We start from the raw sequence: 16,172 nt of genomic DNA on the forward strand, positions 1-16,172 counted from the left end.
ATTCATGCAGAGTTTGAAGATTTCAAATTGTGACAAAATGAAAGACTCGACCACGAAGGGACTCGAACCCTCAATCTTCTGATCCGAAGTCAGATGGCTTATCCATTAGGCCACGCGGTCATCTTTATAGAAGTTGTCGAACCTGTGGAAGGTGTGGTAAAAGTAACCTCAAGTATAACATTCAAAATTTAGAAGTTTTTTCTAGATATATGTTTTGGAAAAACTTGCATATGAATTACAAAATGAAATCCAACATATTTTAGTGATTTATGTTGAGTGAACATTACAAAGTATACCTTTCACATAGCCTAGATTTTGTAAAATCCTTAACTTAGCTGAGAAATAACTTAACTTTTCTATAGGCATGCTATAAAGTTTTATAAAAAGATTAGGGATGTAGGCATTAGAGCAATTTTTCATTGAGCTATGGCTGTTCTGATTTCACTGATTCCTTCTAAACATGTGAGATGTATTTTTTATATGCAGATATGCAAATAACCATTATAGTATCAATTTGGTCAAAGAATTGCTTTGCAACACAGATTACCAATATCAAACAAGTTAACAGGTAAACACTGACATTTTCCTAAAGGTTTTTTAAGTTTTATGAAAATATTAGGGATGTAGGCTTTATAGCAATTTCTCATTGGACTATGGATGTTCAGATTTCAATGATTCATTTTAAACATGTGAGATATAATTTTTATATGCAGATATGCAAATATCCTTTATTGTATGAATTTGGTCAAAGATTTTTTTCCAACACAGATTACCAAAATTGAACAAGTTAAGAGGTAAATACTTACATTTTCCAAAAGGATACCTTTTACTATGCACCAAAAACCTAAAAAACCTATAACTATGTATACATCATGCACATCATTGTTTATGTTGTATTTATTTTCCTATGGGAATTACATTTAGAAATGTACATTCTTTACAACATTGTCATCCATTGAATTCATGCAGAGTTTGAAGATTTCAAATAGTGACAAAAAGAATGACTTGACCACGAAGGGACACGAACCCTCAATCTTCTGATTAGAAGTCAGACGCCTCATCCATTATGCCACGCTGTCATCTATGTCGAAGTTGTCGAACCTGTGGAAGGTGTGGTAATAGTAACCTCAAGTATAACATTCAAAATTTAGAAGTTTTTTCTAGATATATGTTTTGGAAAAACTTGCATATGAATTACAAAATAAAATCCAACATATTTTAGTGATTTATGTTGAGTGAACATTACAAAGTATACCTTTCACATAGCCTAGATTTTGTAAAATCCTTAATTTAGCTGAGAAATAACTTAACTTTTCTATAGGCATGCTATAAAGTTTTATAAAAAGATTAGGGATGTAGGCATTAGAGCAATTTCTCATTGAGCTATGGCTGTTCTGATTTCAGTGATTCCTTCTAAACATGTGAGATGTATTTTTTATATGCAGATATGCAAATAACCATTATAGTATCAATTTGGTCAAAGAACTGCTTTGCAACACACATTACCAAAATCAAACAAGTTAACAGGTAAACACTTACATTTTCCTAAAGGTTTTTTAAGAATTATGAAAATATTAGGGATGTAGGCTTTATAGCAATTTCTCATTGGACTATGGATGTTTGGATTTCAATGATTCATTTTAAACATGTGAGATATAATTTTTATATGCAGATATGTAATATCCTTTATTGTATCAATTTGGTCAAAGATTTTTTTCCAACACAGATTACCAAAATTGAACAAGTTAACAGGTAAATACTTACATTTTCCAAAAGGATACCTTTTACTATGCACCAAAAACCTAAAAAACCTATAACTATGTGTACATCATGCACATCATTGTTTATGTTGTATTTATTTTCCTATGGGAATTACATTTAGAAATGTACATTCTTTACAACATTGTCATCCATTGAATTCATGCAGAGTTTGAAGATTTCAAATTGTGACAAAATGAAAGACTCGACCACGAAGGGACTCGAACCCTCAATCTTCTGATCCGAAGTCAGATGGCTTATCCATTAGGCCACACGGTCATCTTTATAGAAGATGTCGAACCTGTGGAAGGTGTGGTAATAGTAACCTCAAGTATAACATTCAAAATTTAGAAGTTTTTTCTAGATATATGTTTTGGAAAAACTTGCATGTGAATTACAAAATGAAATCCAACATATTTTAGTGATTTATGTTGAGTGAACATTACAAAGTATACCTTTCACATAGCCTAGATTTTGTAAAATCCTTAACTTAGCTGAGAAATAACTTAACTTTTCTATAGGCATGCTATAAAGTTTTATAAAAAGATTAGGGATGTAGGCATTAGAGCAATTTTTCATTGAGCTATGGCTGTTCTGATTTCACTGATTCCTTCTAAACATGTGAGATGTATTTTTTATATGCAGATATGCAAATAACCATTATAGTATCAATTTGGTCAAAGAATTGCTTTGCAACACAGATTACCAATATCAAACAAGTTAACAGGTAAACACTGACATTTTCCTAAAGGTTTTTTAAGTTTTATGAAAATATTAGGGATGTAGGCTTTATAGCAATTTCTCATTGGACTATGGATGTTCAGATTTCAATGATTCATTTTAAACATGTGAGATATAATTTTTATATGCAGATATGCAAATATCCTTTATTGTATGAATTTGGTCAAAGATTTTTTTCCAACACAGATTACCAAAATTGAACAAGTTAACAGGTAAATTCTTACCTTTTCCAAAAGGATACCTTTTACTATGCACCAAAAACCTAAAAAACCTATAACTATGTGTACATCATGCACATCATTGTTTATGTTGAATTTATTTTCCTATGGGAATTACATTTAGAAATGTACATTCTTTACAACATTGTCATCCATTGAATTCATGCAGAGTTTGAAGATTTCAAATTGTGACAAAATGAAAGACTCGACCACGAAGGGACTCGAACCCTCAATCTTCTGATCCGAAGTCAGATGGCTTATCCATTAGGCCACGCGGTCATCTTTATAGAAGTTGTCGAACCTGTGGAAGGTGTGGTAATAGTAACCTCAAGTATAACATTCAAAATTTAGAAGTTTTTTCTAGATATATGTTTTGGAAAAACTTGCATATGAATTACAAAATGAAATCCAACATATTTTAGTGATTTATGTTGAGTGAACATTACAAAGTATACCTTTCACATAGCCTAGATTTTGTAAAATCCTTAACTTAGCTGAGAAATAACTTAACTTTTCTATAGGCATGCTATAAAGTTTTATAAAAAGATTAGGGATGTAGGAATTAGAGCAATTTTTCATTGAGCTATGGCTGTTCTGATTTCACTGATTCCTTCTAAACATGTGAGATGTATTTTTTATATGCAGATATGCAAATAACCATTATAGTATCAATTTGGTCAAAGAATTGCTTTGCAACACAGATTACCAATATCAAACAAGTTAACAGGTAAACACTGACATTTTCCTAAAGGTTTTTTAAGTTTTATGAAAATATTAGGGATGTAGGCTTTATAGCAATTTCTCATTGGACTATGGATGTTCAGATTTCAATGATTCATTTTAAACATGTGAGATATAATTTTTATATGCAGATATGCAAATATCCTTTATTGTATGAATTTGGTCAAAGATTTTTTTCCAACACAGATTACCAAAATTGAACAAGTTAAGAGGTAAATACTTACATTTTCCAAAAGGATACCTTTTACTATGCACCAAAAACCTAAAAAACCTATAACTATGTATACATCATGCACATCATTGTTTATGTTGTATTTATTTTCCTATGGGAATTACATTTAGAAATGTACATTCTTTACAACATTGTCATCCATTGAATTCATGCAGAGTTTGAAGATTTCAAATTGTGACAAAATGAAAGACTCGACCACGAAGGGACTCGAACCCTCAATCTTCTGATCCGAAGTCAGACGCCTTATCCATTAGGCCACGCGGTCATCTTTATAGAAGTTGTCGAACCTGTGGAAGGTGTGGTAAAAGTAACCTCAAGTATAACATTCAAAATTTAGAAGTTTTTTCTAGATATATGTTTTGGAAAAACTTGCATATGAATTACAAAATGAAATCCAACATATTTTAGTGATTTATGTTGAGTGAACATTACAAAGTATACCTTTCACATAGCCTAGATTTTGTAAAATCCTTAACTTAGCTGAGAAATAACTTAACTTTTCTATAGGCATGCTATAAAGTTTTATAAAAAGATTAGGGATGTAGGCATTAGAGCAATTTCTCATTGAACTATGGGTGTTCTGATTTCACTGATTCCTTCTAAACATGTGAGATGTATTTTTTATATGCAGATATGCAAATAACCATTATAGTATCAATTTGGTCAAAGAACTGCTTTGCAACACAGATTACCAAAATCAAACAAGTTAACAGGTAAACACTTACATTTTCCTAAAGGTTTTTTAAGAATTATGAAAATATTAGGGATGTAGGCTTTATAGCAATTTCTCATTGGACTATGGATGTTCGGATTTCAATGATTCATTTTAAACATGTGAGATATAATTTTTATATGCAGATATGTAATATCCTTTATTGTATCATTTTGGTCAAAGATTTTTTTCCAACACAGATTACCAAAATTGAACAAGTTAACAGGTAAATACTTACCTTTTCCAAAAGGATACCTTTTACTATGCACCAAAAACCTAAAAAAACTATAACTATGTGTACATCATGCACATCATTGTTTATGTTGTATTTATTTTCCTATGGGAATTACATTTAGAAATGTACATTCTTTACAACATTGTCATCCATTGAATTCATGCAGAGTTTGAAGATTTCAATTAGTGACAAAAAGAATGACTTGACCACGAAGGGACACGAACCCTCAATCTTCTGATCAGAAGTCAGACGCCTCATCCATTATGCCATGCTGTCATCTATGTCGAAATTGTCAAACCTGTGGAAGGTGTGGTAATAGTAACCTCAAGTATAACATTCAAAATTTAGAAGCTTTTTCTAGAGGTATGTTTTGGAAAAACTTGCATATGAATTACAAAATGAAATCCAACATATTTTAGTGATTTATGTTGAGTGAACATTACAAAGTATACCTTTCACATAGCCTAGATTTTGTAAAATCCTTAACTTAGCTGAGAAATAACTTAACTTTTCTATAGGCATGCTATAAAGTTTTATAAAAAGATTTTGGATGTAGGCATTAGAGCAATTTCTCATTGAACTATGGGTGTTCTGATTTCACTGATTCCTTCTAAACATGTGAGATGTATTTTTTATATGCAGATATGCAAATAACCATTATAGTATCAATTTGGTCAAAGAACTGCTTTGCAACACAGATTACCAAAATCAAAAAAGTTAACAGGTAAACACTGACATTTTCCTAAAGGTTTTTTAAGTTTTATGAAAATATTAGGGATTTAGGCTTTATAGCAATTTCTCTTTGGACTATGGATGTTCGGATTTCAATGATTCATTTTAAACATGTGAGATATAATTTTTATATGCAGATATGCAAATATCCTTTATTGTATCAATTTGGTCAAAGATTTTTTTCCAACACAGATTACCAAAATTGAACAAGTTAACAGGTAAATTCTTACCTTTTCCAAAAGGATACCTTTTACTATGCACCAAAAACCTAAAAAACCTATAACTATGTGTACATCATGCACATCATTGTTTATGTTGAATTTATTTTCCTATGGGAATTACATTTAGAAATGTACATTCTTTACAACATTGTCATCCATTGAATTCATGCAGAGTTTGAAGATTTCAAATTGTGACAAAATGAAAGACTCGACCACGAAGGGACTCGAACCCTCAATCTTCTGATCCGAAGTCAGATGGCTTATCCATTAGGCCACGCGGTCATCTTTATAGAAGTTGTCGAACCTGTGGAAGGTGTGGTAATAGTAACCTCAAGTATAACATTCAAAATTTAGAAGTTTTTTCTAGATATATGTTTTGGAAAAACTTGCATATGAATTACAAAATGAAATCCAACATATTTTAGTGATTTATGTTGAGTGAACATTACAAAGTATACCTTTCACATAGCCTAGATTTTGTAAAATCCTTAACTTAGCTGAGAAATAACTTAACTTTTCTATAGGCATGCTATAAAGTTTTATAAAAAGATTAGGGATGTAGGCATTAGAGCAATTTTTCATTGAGCTATGGCTGTTCTGATTTCACTGATTCCTTCTAAACATGTGAGATGTATTTTTTATATGCAGATATGCAAATAACCATTATAGTATCAATTTGGTCAAAGAATTGCTTTGCAACACAGATTACCAATATCAAACAAGTTAACAGGTAAACACTGACATTTTCCTAAAGGTTTTTTAAGTTTTATGAAAATATTAGGGATGTAGGCTTTATAGCAATTTCTCATTGGACTATGGATGTTCAGATTTCAATGATTCATTTTAAACATGTGAGATATAATTTTTATATGCAGATATGCAAATATCCTTTATTGTATGAATTTGGTCAAAGATTTTTTTCCAACACAGATTACCAAAATTGAACAAGTTAAGAGGTAAATACTTACATTTTCCAAAAGGATACCTTTTACTATGCACCAAAAACCTAAAAAACCTATAACTATGTATACATCATGCACATCATTGTTTATGTTGTATTTATTTTCCTATGGGAATTACATTTAGAAATGTACATTCTTTACAACATTGTCATCCATTGAATTCATGCAGAGTTTGAAGATTTCAAATAGTGACAAAAAGAATGACTTGACCACGAACCCTCAATCTTCTGATTAGAAGTCAGACGCCTCATCCATTATGCCACGCTGTCATCTATGTCGAAATTGTCGAACCTGTGGAAGGTGTGGTAATAGTAACCTCAAGTATAACATTCAAAATTTAGAAGTTTTTTCTAGATATATGTTTTGGAAAAACTTGCATATGAATTACAAAATAAAATCCAACATATTTTAGTGATTTATGTTGAGTGAACATTACAAAGTATACCTTTCACATAGCCTAGATTTTGTAAAATCCTTAACTTAGCTGAGAAATAACTTAACTTTTCTATAGGCATGCTATAAAGTTTTATAAAAAGATTAGGGATGTAGGCATTAGAGCAATTTCTCATTGAGCTATGGCTGTTCTGATTTCAGTGATTCCTTCTAAACATGTGAGATGTATTTTTTATATGCAGATATGCAAATAACCATTATAGTATCAATTTGGTCAAAGAACTGCTTTGCAACACACATTACCAAAATCAAACAAGTTAACAGGTAAACACTTACATTTTCCTAAAGGTTTTTTAAGAATTATGAAAATATTAGGGATGTAGGCTTTATAGCAATTTCTCATTGGACTATGGATGTTTGGATTTCAATGATTCATTTTAAACATGTGAGATATAATTTTTATATGCAGATATGTAATATCCTTTATTGTATCAATTTGGTCAAAGATTTTTTTCCAACACAGATTACCAAAATTGAACAAGTTAACAGGTAAATACTTACATTTTCCAAAAGGATACCTTTTACTATGCACCAAAAACCTAAAAAACCTATAACTATGTGTACATCATGCACATCATTGTTTATGTTGTATTTATTTTCCTATGGGAATTACATTTAGAAATGTACATTCTTTACAACATTGTCATCCATTGAATTCATGCAGAGTTTGAAGATTTCAAATTGTGACAAAATGAAAGACTCGACCACGAAGGGACTCGAACCCTCAATCTTCTGATCCGAAGTCAGATGGCTTATCCATTAGGCCACGCGGTCATCTTTATAGAAGTTGTCGAACCTGTGGAAGGTGTGGTAATAGTAACCTCAAGTATAACATTCAAAATTTAGAAGTTTTTTCTAGATATATGTTTTGGAAAAACTTGCATGTGAATTACAAAATGAAATCCAACATATTTTAGTGATTTATGTTGAGTGAACATTACAAAGTATACCTTTCACATAGCCTAGATTTTGTAAAATCCTTAACTTAGCTGAGAAATAACTTAACTTTTCTATAGGCATGCTATAAAGTTTTATAAAAAGATTAGGGATGTAGGCATTAGAGCAATTTTTCATTGAGCTATGGCTGTTCTGATTTCACTGATTCCTTCTAAACATGTGAGATGTATTTTTTATATGCAGATATGCAAATAACCATTATAGTATCAATTTGGTCAAAGAATTGCTTTGCAACACAGATTACCAATATCAAACAAGTTAACAGGTAAACACTGACATTTTCCTAAAGGTTTTTTAAGTTTTATGAAAATATTAGGGATGTAGGCTTTATAGCAATTTCTCATTGGACTATGGATGTTCGGATTTCAATGATTCATTTTAAACATGTGAGATATAATTTTTATATGCAGATATGCAAATATCCTTTATTGTATGAATTTGGTCAAAGATTTTTTTCCAACACAGATTACCAAAATTGAACAAGTTAAGAGGTAAATACTTACATTTTCCAAAAGGATACCTTTTACTATGCACCAAAAACCTAAAAAACCTATAACTATGTATACATCATGCACATCATTGTTTATGTTGTATTTATTTTCCTATGGGAATTACATTTAGAAATTTACATTCTTTACAATATTGTCATCCATTGAATTCATGCAGAGTTTGAAGATTTCAAATAGTGACAAAAAGAATGACTTGACCACGAAGGGACACGAACCCTCAATCTTCTGATCAGAAGTCAGACGCCTCATCCATTATGCCACGCTGTCATCTATGTCAAAATTGTCGAACCTGTGGAAGGTGTGGTAATAGTAACCTCAAGTATAACATTCAAAATTTAGAAGCTTTTTCTAGAGGTATGTTTTGGAAAAACTTGCATATGAATTACAAAATAAAATCCAACATATTTTAGTGATTTATGTTGAGTGAACATTACAAAGTATACCTTTCACATAGCCTAGATTTTGTAAAATCCTTAACTTAGCTGAGAAATAACTAAACTTTTCTATAGGCATGCTATAAAGTTTTATAAAAAGATTTTGGATGTAGGCATTAGAGCAATTTCTCATTGAACTATGGGTGTTCTGATTTCACTGATTCCTTCTAAACATGTGAGATGTATTTTTTATATGCAGATATGCAAATAACCATTATAGTATCAATTTGGTCAAAGAACTGCTTTGCAACACAGATTACCAAAATCAAAAAAGTTAACAGGTAAACACTGACATTTTCCTAAAGGTTTTTTAAGTTTTATGAAAATATTAGGGATTTAGGCTTTATAGCAATTTCTCTTTGGACTATGGATGTTCGGATTTCAATGATTCATTTTAAACATGTGAGATATAATTTTTATATGCAGATATGCAAATATCCTTTATTGTATCAATTTGGTCAAAGATTTTTTTCCAACACAGATTACCAAAATTGAACAAGTTAACAGGTAAATTCTTACCTTTTCCAAAAGGATACCTTTTACTATGCACCAAAAACCTAAAAAACCTATAACTATGTGTACATCATGCACATCATTGTTTATGTTGAATTTATTTTCCTATGGGAATTACATTTAGAAATGTACATTCTTTACAACATTGTCATCCATTGAATTCATGCAGAGTTTGAAGATTTCAAATTGTGACAAAATGAAAGACTCGACCACGAAGGGACTCGAACCCTCAATCTTCTGATCCGAAGTCAGATGCCTTATCCATTAGGCCACGCGGTCATCTTTATAGAAGTTGTCGAACCTGTGGAAGGTGTGGTAATAGTAACCTCAAGTATAACATTCAAAATTTAGAAGTTTTTTCTAGATATATGTTTTGGAAAAACTTGCATATGAATTACAAAATGAAATCCAACATATTTTAGTGATTTATGTTGAGTGAACATTACAAAGTATACCTTTCACATAGCCTAGATTTTGTAAAATCCTTAACTTAGCTGAGAAATAACTTAACTTTTCTATAGGCATGCTATAAAGTTTTATAAAAAGATTAGGGATGTAGGCATTAGAGCAATTTTTCATTGAGCTATGGCTGTTCTGATTTCACTGATTCCTTCTAAACATGTGAGATGTATTTTTTATATGCAGATATGCAAATAACCATTATAGTATCAATTTGGTCAAAGAATTGCTTTGCAACACAGATTACCAATATCAAACAAGTTAACAGGTAAACACTGACATTTTCCTAAAGGTTTTTTAAGTTTTATGAAAATATTAGGGATGTAGGCTTTATAGCAATTTCTCATTGGACTATGGATGTTCAGATTTCAATGATTCATTTTAAACATGTGAGATATAATTTTTATATGCAGATATGCAAATATCCTTTATTGTATGAATTTGGTCAAAGATTTTTTTCCAACACAGATTACCAAAATTGAACAAGTTAAGAGGTAAATACTTACATTTTCCAAAAGGATACCTTTTACTATGCACCAAAAACCTAAAAAACCTATAACTATGTATACATCATGCACATCATTGTTTATGTTGTATTTATTTTCCTATGGGAATTACATTTAGAAATGTACATTCTTTACAACATTGTCATCCATTGAATTCATGCAGAGTTTGAAGATTTCAAATAGTGACAAAAAGAATGACTTGACCACGAAGGGACACGAACCCTCAATCTTCTGATTAGAAGTCAGACGCCTCATCCATTATGCCACGCTGTCATCTATGTCGAAATTGTCGAACCTGTGGAAGGTGTGGTAATAGTAACCTCAAGTATAACATTCAAAATTTAGAAGTTTTTTCTAGATATATGTTTTGGAAAAACTTGCATATGAATTACAAAATAAAATCCAACATATTTTAGTGATTTATGTTGAGTGAACATTACAAAGTATACCTTTCACATAGCCTAGATTTTGTAAAATCCTTAATTTAGCTGAGAAATAACTTAACTTTTCTATAGGCATGCTATAAAGTTTTATAAAAAGATTAGGGATGTAGGCATTAGAGCAATTTCTCATTGAGCTATGGCTGTTCTGATTTCAGTGATTCCTTCTAAACATGTGAGATGTATTTTTTATATGCAGATATGCAAATAACCATTATAGTATCAATTTGGTCAAAGAACTGCTTTGCAACACACATTACCAAAATCAAACAAGTTAACAGGTAAACACTTACATTTTCCTAAAGGTTTTTTAAGAATTATGAAAATATTAGGGATGTAGGCTTTATAGCAATTTCTCATTGGACTATGGATGTTTGGATTTCAATGATTCATTTTAAACATGTGAGATATAATTTTTATATGCAGATATGTAATATCCTTTATTGTATCAATTTGGTCAAAGATTTTTTTCCAACACAGATTACCAAAATTGAACAAGTTAACAGGTAAATACTTACATTTTCCAAAAGGATACCTTTTACTATGCACCAAAAACCTAAAAAACCTATAACTATGTGTACATCATGCACATCATTGTTTATGTTGTATTTATTTTCCTATGGGAATTACATTTAGAAATGTACATTCTTTACAACATTGTCATCCATTGAATTCATGCAGAGTTTGAAGATTTCAAATTGTGACAAAATGAAAGACTCGACCACGAAGGGACTCGAACCCTCAATCTTCTGATCCGAAGTCAGATGGCTTATCCATTAGGCCACACGGTCATCTTTATAGAAGATGTCGAACCTGTGGAAGGTGTGGTAATAGTAACCTCAAGTATAACATTCAAAATTTAGAAGTTTTTTCTAGATATATGTTTTGGAAAAACTTGCATGTGAATTACAAAATGAAATCCAACATATTTTAGTGATTTATGTTGAGTGAACATTACAAAGTATACCTTTCACATAGCCTAGATTTTGTAAAATCCTTAACTTAGCTGAGAAATAACTTAACTTTTCTATAGGCATGCTATAAAGTTTTATAAAAAGATTAGGGATGTAGGCATTAGAGCAATTTTTCATTGAGCTATGGCTGTTCTGATTTCACTGATTCCTTCTAAACATGTGAGATGTATTTTTTATATGCAGATATGCAAATAACCATTATAGTATCAATTTGGTCAAAGAATTGCTTTGCAACACAGATTACCAATATCAAACAAGTTAACAGGTAAACACTGACATTTTCCTAAAGGTTTTTTAAGTTTTATGAAAATATTAGGGATGTAGGCTTTATAGCAATTTCTCATTGGACTATGGATGTTCAGATTTCAATGATTCATTTTAAACATGTGAGATATAATTTTTATATGCAGATATGCAAATATCCTTTATTGTATGAATTTGGTCAAAGATTTTTTTCCAACACAGATTACCAAAATTGAACAAGTTAAGAGGTAAATACTTACATTTTCCAAAAGGATACCTTTTACTATGCACCAAAAACCTAAAAAACCTATAACTATGTATACATCATGCACATCATTGTTTATGTTGTATTTATTTTCCTATGGGAATTACATTTAGAAATTTACATTCTTTACAATATTGTCATCCATTGAATTCATGCAGAGTTTGAAGATTTCAAATAGTGACAAAAAGAATGACTTGACCACGAAGGGACACGAACCCTCAATCTTCTGATCAGAAGTCAGACGCCTCATCCATTATGCCACGCTGTCATCTATGTCAAAATTGTCGAACCTGTGGAAGGTGTGGTAATAGTAACCTCAAGTATAACATTCAAAATTTAGAAGCTTTTTCTAGAGGTATGTTTTGGAAAAACTTGCATATGAATTACAAAATAAAATCCAACATATTTTAGTGATTTATGTTGAGTGAACATTACAAAGTATACCTTTCACATAGCCTAGATTTTGTAAAATCCTTAACTTAGCTGAGAAATAACTTAACTTTTCTACAGGCATGCTATAAAGTTTTATAAAAAGATTAGGGATGTAGGCATTAGAGCAATTTCTCATTGAGCTATGGCTGTTTTGATTTCAGTGATTCCTTCTAAACATGTGAGATGTATTTTTTATATGCAGATATGCAAATAACCATTATAGTATCAATTTGGTCAAAGAATTGCTTTGCAAGACAGATTACCAAAATCAAACAAGTTAACAGGTAAACACTAACATTTTCCTAAAGGTTTTTTAAGTTTTATGAAAATATTAGGGATGTAGGCTTTATAGCAATTTCTCATTGGACTATGGATGTTCGGATTTCAATGATTCATTTTAAACATGTGAGATATAATTTTTATATGCAGATATGCAAATATCCTTTATTGTATCAATTTGGTCAAAGATTTTTTTCCAACACAGATTACCAAAATTGAACAAGTTAAGAGGTAAATACTTACATTTTCCAAAAGGATACCTTTTACTATGCACCAAAAACCTAAAAAACCTATAACTATGTGTACATCATGCACATCATTGTTTATGTTGTATTTATTTTCCTATGGGAATTACATTTAGAAATGTGCATTCTTTACAACATTGTCATCCATTGAATTCAAGCAGAGTTTGAAGATTTCAAATAGTGACAAAAAGAATGACTTGACCATGAAGGGACACGAGCCCTCAATCTTCTGATCTGAAGTCAGACGCCTTATCCATTAGGCCACGCGGTCATCTTTATAGAAGTTGTCGAACCTGTGGAAGGTGTGGTAAAAGTAACCTCAAGTATAACATTCAAAATTTTGAAGTTTTTTCTAGATATATGTTTTGGAAAAACTTGCATATGAATTACAAAATGAAATCCAACATATTTTAGTGATTTATGTTGAGTGAACATTACAAAGTATACCTTTCACATAGCCTAGATTTTGTAAAATCCTTAACTTAGCTGAGAAATAACTTAACTTTTCTATAGGCATGCTATAAAGTTTTATAAAAAGATTAGGGATGTAGGCATTAGAGCAATTTCTCATTGAGCTATGGCTGTTCTGATTTCAGTGATTCCTTCTAAACATGTGAGATGTATTTTTTATATGCAGATATGCAAATAACCATTATAGTATCAATTTGGTCAAAGAATTGCTTTGCAACACAGATTACCAAAATCAAACAAGTTAACAGGTAAACACTGACATTTTCCTAAAGGTTTTTTAAGTTTTATGAAAATATTAGGGATGTAGGCTTTATAGCAATTTCTCATTGGACTATGGATGTTCGGATTTCAATGATTCATTTTAAACATGTGAGATATAATTTTTATATGCAGATATGCAAATATCCTTTATTGTATCAATTTGGTCAAACATTTTTTTCCAACACAGATTACCAAAATTGAACAAGTTAAGAGGTAAATACTTACATTTTCCAAAAGGATACCTTTTACTATGCACCAAAAACCTAAAAAACCTATAACTATGTGTACATCATGCACATCATTGTTTATGTTGTATTTATTTTCCTATGGGAATTACATTTAGAAATGTACATTCTTTACAACATTGTCATCCATTGAATTCATGCAGAGTTTGAAGATTTCAAATTGTGACAAAATGAAAGACTCGACCACGAAGGGACTCGAACCCTCAATCTTCTGATCCGAAGTCAGATGGCTTATCCATTAGGCCACACGGTCATCTTTATAGAAGATGTCGAACCTGTGGAAGGTGTGGTAATAGTAACCTCAAGTATAACATTCAAAATTTAGAAGTTTTTTCTAGATATATGTTTTGGAAAAACTTGCATGTGAATTACAAAATGAAATCCAACATATTTTAGTGATTTATGTTGAGTGAACATTACAAAGTATACCTTTCACATAGCCTAGATTTTGTAAAATCCTTAACTTAGCTGAGAAATAACTTAACTTTTCTATAGGCATGCTATAAAGTTTTATAAAAAGATTAGGGATGTAGGCATTAGAGCAATTTTTCATTGAGCTATGGCTGTTCTGATTTCACTGATTCCTTCTAAACATGTGAGATGTATTTTTTATATGCAGATATGCAAATAACCATTATAGTATCAATTTGGTCAAAGAATTGCTTTGCAACACAGATTACCAATATCAAACAAGTTAACAGGTAAACACTGACATTTTCCTAAAGGTTTTTTAAGTTTTATGAAAATATTAGGGATGTAGGCTTTATAGCAATTTCTCATTGGACTATGGATGTTCAGATTTCAATGATTCATTTTAAACATGTGAGATATAATTTTTATATGCAGATATGCAAATATCCTTTATTGTATGAATTTGGTCAAAGATTTTTTTCCAACACAGATTACCAAAATTGAACAAGTTAAGAGGTAAATACTTACATTTTCCAAAAGGATACCTTTTACTATGCACCAAAAACCTAAAAAACCTATAACTATGTATACATCATGCACATCATTGTTTATGTTGTATTTATTTTCCTATGGGAATTACATTTAGAAATTTACATTCTTTACAATATTGTCATCCATTGAATTCATGCAGAGTTTGAAGATTTCAAATAGTGACAAAAAGAATGACTTGACCACGAAGGGACACGAACCCTCAATCTTCTGATCAGAAGTCAGACGCCTCATCCATTATGCCACGCTGTCATCTATGTCAAAATTGTCGAACCTGTGGAAGGTGTGGTAATAGTAACCTCAAGTATAACATTCAAAATTTAGAAGCTTTTTCTAGAGGTATGTTTTGGAAAAACTTGCATATGAATTACAAAATAAAATCCAACATATTTTAGTGATTTATGTTGAGTGAACATTACAAAGTATACCTTTCACATAGCCTAGATTTTGTAAAATCCTTAACTTAGCTGAGAAATAACTTAACTTTTCTACAGGCATGCTATAAAGTTTTATAAAAAGATTAGGGATGTAGGCATTAGAGCAATTTCTCATTGAGCTATGGCTGTTTTGATTTCAGTGATTCCTTCTAAACATGTGAGATGTATTTTTTATATGCAGATATGCAAATAACCATTATAGTATCAATTTGGTCAAAGAATTGCTTTGCAAGACAGATTACCAAAATCAAACAAGTTAACAGGTAAACACTAACATTTTCCTAAAGGTTTTTTAAGTTTTATGAAAATATTAGGGATGTAGGCTTTATAGCAATTTCTCATTGGACTATGGATGTTCGGATTTCAATGATTCATTTTAAACATGTGAGATATAATTTTTATATGCAGATATGCAAATATCCTTTATTGTATCAATTTGGTCAAAGATTTTTTTCCAACACAGATTACCAAAATTGAACAAGTTAAGAGGTAAATACTTACATTTTCCAAAAGGATACCTTTTACTATGCACCAAAA

At 30.7% G+C, this 16,172-nt stretch overlaps 9 non-coding genes across 9 annotated transcripts; all 9 read right to left on the reverse strand.

Moving 5' to 3' along the window:
• Positions 1 to 47: 47 nt before the first annotated feature.
• On the reverse strand, positions 48 to 120 carry TRNAR-UCG (transfer RNA arginine (anticodon UCG)). Its single transcript has one exon. It is a non-coding gene; the product is annotated as a tRNA-Arg (tRNA).
• A 1,844-nt stretch (positions 121 to 1,964) lies between these two features.
• On the reverse strand, positions 1,965 to 2,037 carry TRNAR-UCG (transfer RNA arginine (anticodon UCG)). Its single transcript has one exon. It is a non-coding gene; the product is annotated as a tRNA-Arg (tRNA).
• An 886-nt stretch (positions 2,038 to 2,923) lies between these two features.
• On the reverse strand, positions 2,924 to 2,996 carry TRNAR-UCG (transfer RNA arginine (anticodon UCG)). Its single transcript has one exon. It is a non-coding gene; the product is annotated as a tRNA-Arg (tRNA).
• An 886-nt stretch (positions 2,997 to 3,882) lies between these two features.
• TRNAR-UCG (transfer RNA arginine (anticodon UCG)) lies at positions 3,883 to 3,955 on the reverse strand. The gene has a single exon. It is a non-coding gene; the product is annotated as a tRNA-Arg (tRNA).
• A 1,844-nt stretch (positions 3,956 to 5,799) lies between these two features.
• Positions 5,800 to 5,872, reverse strand: TRNAR-UCG (transfer RNA arginine (anticodon UCG)). Its single transcript has one exon. It is a non-coding gene; the product is annotated as a tRNA-Arg (tRNA).
• A 1,834-nt stretch (positions 5,873 to 7,706) lies between these two features.
• TRNAR-UCG (transfer RNA arginine (anticodon UCG)) lies at positions 7,707 to 7,779 on the reverse strand. Its single transcript has one exon. It is a non-coding gene; the product is annotated as a tRNA-Arg (tRNA).
• Positions 7,780 to 9,624: 1,845 nt separating this feature from the next.
• Positions 9,625 to 9,697, reverse strand: TRNAR-UCG (transfer RNA arginine (anticodon UCG)). The gene has a single exon. It is a non-coding gene; the product is annotated as a tRNA-Arg (tRNA).
• A 1,844-nt stretch (positions 9,698 to 11,541) lies between these two features.
• TRNAR-UCG (transfer RNA arginine (anticodon UCG)) lies at positions 11,542 to 11,614 on the reverse strand. Its single transcript has one exon. It is a non-coding gene; the product is annotated as a tRNA-Arg (tRNA).
• Positions 11,615 to 14,418: 2,804 nt separating this feature from the next.
• TRNAR-UCG (transfer RNA arginine (anticodon UCG)) lies at positions 14,419 to 14,491 on the reverse strand. Its single transcript has one exon. It is a non-coding gene; the product is annotated as a tRNA-Arg (tRNA).
• Between the last annotated feature and the right edge of the window lie 1,681 nt (positions 14,492 to 16,172).

This window comes from Taudactylus pleione, unplaced genomic scaffold, assembly GCF_031769625.1.
Source record: "Taudactylus pleione unplaced genomic scaffold, aTauple2 ptg000914l, whole genome shotgun sequence".
In the NCBI taxonomy this organism is placed as follows: domain Eukaryota; kingdom Metazoa; phylum Chordata; class Amphibia; order Anura; family Myobatrachidae; genus Taudactylus; species Taudactylus pleione.